This window comes from Myotis lucifugus, unplaced genomic scaffold, assembly GCF_000147115.1.
Source record: "Myotis lucifugus unplaced genomic scaffold, Myoluc2.0 scaffold_763, whole genome shotgun sequence".
Taxonomy (NCBI): Eukaryota; Metazoa; Chordata; class Mammalia; order Chiroptera; family Vespertilionidae; genus Myotis; species Myotis lucifugus.
In genome coordinates, this window is record NW_005871811.1 from 42,460 (window position 1) to 43,930 (window position 1,471).

Consider the following 1,471-nt stretch of genomic DNA (forward strand, 5'->3'; position numbering starts at 1 on the left):
TAACTTCAGGTTGTAAAAACCAGAAACAATTGTCACTGGGTGACATGGAGGCAGCTGGAGATCCAGACTGTTCCTCTTAAAAGGGTGACACAGGAACTTACAGGGTCCCGTTTCTCCAGTGGCAGGCTGGTGGAATTGGGTGACCCAGGGACAGACAGGGAATGACTGGATTTTCTAATATTTAGGTCAGGAGCTTGAGGTGGCTTTCTCCCAGACAAGAGTCCTCATAGGCACCATTGTGCATGTGCTGGGACCTCTGCCATCGCATAGCTGCCTCCAAGCCATATCTGAGTTTCCATCTGGGTGACTCACACAGTTTGGTCTGCCCTGGTGATTCCCCGAGAACACATCCCATTCAATTTGCAGTGCCACTCAAGCTGTTTGCAGTAGCTTTTCCGTACGAATGGCTTGTCCTGGCTCAGGCTTCCGACTCTCTTAAATCTCTCAAAAAAGCAGCAGATAGCATCAGCATGCACCAAACCAATCAATAAGAGGCCCAAGACCTGGCATGAGCACCAGCCTACCTTGCTTCACAACTTGTCCTTTCCTGGGCACTTGCAAGCCCAATACAATTAGCATCCATCTGCAGATCCCCCTGTAGCTCTTGCTGGGTGGCTTTGGCAGTGGCTGACTTTGCACCTCCCAGGAGGCCCTAGAGCCAGTGCACCCAGTGGAAAGCTTCAGACCACATTAGATTACAACTCCACAAATCTAGAAGGGGAGGGAAGAGAAGGAGGAGGATGAGGAGGAGGAGGAATAAAAGGAGAAGGAGGAAGACAAGGAGAAGGAGGAGGAATAAGAAAAGGAAGTGAAAAAACATAAATAAGAAGAAGAGATATGAAATATGAACAAAAATGGCAATAAATATGTATCTGTAAACAATTGAATCTAAAAATCAAAATAAACAAACAAAGAATCTAATAAACTGTTGAATAAAATAGAACCTGAGGCATGAAAAGATGGAACAGACTAACAAACCTCAGAGGGAAAGGGGGAGGGGAAGGTGGAAAGAGATGAACCAAAGAACTTATATGCATATATGCATTACCTATGGGCCCAGAGAGGAGGGTAATGAAGGCCTGGGGTGGGGCAGAAACAGGGTGGAAGGCTGATATGGGGGGCAGGGGAAGTGAGACATCAGTAATGCTCTCAACAGTAAAGATTTAAAAAAATAGAAAAGGAAGACCAAAATCACCTAAAGTCAATAAAAGGAAGGAAAAATAAAGATGAACAGAGATTAATGAAATCAAAACAGAAAAATGATAGAGAAAATTGAATGATGCCAACAGCTGAATCTTTGAAAAGATCAATAAAACTAACTCAATGCTAACAAGGCTAGCAAAGAGACAAATGACCAATATAAGAAATTAATTGGGAGTTATAAATACACTAGTGGCCAGTGCACAAAATTCATGCATAGGGGAGGGTGTGGCGCCCTCAACCTGGCCTGCACCCTCTCCAATCTGGGACC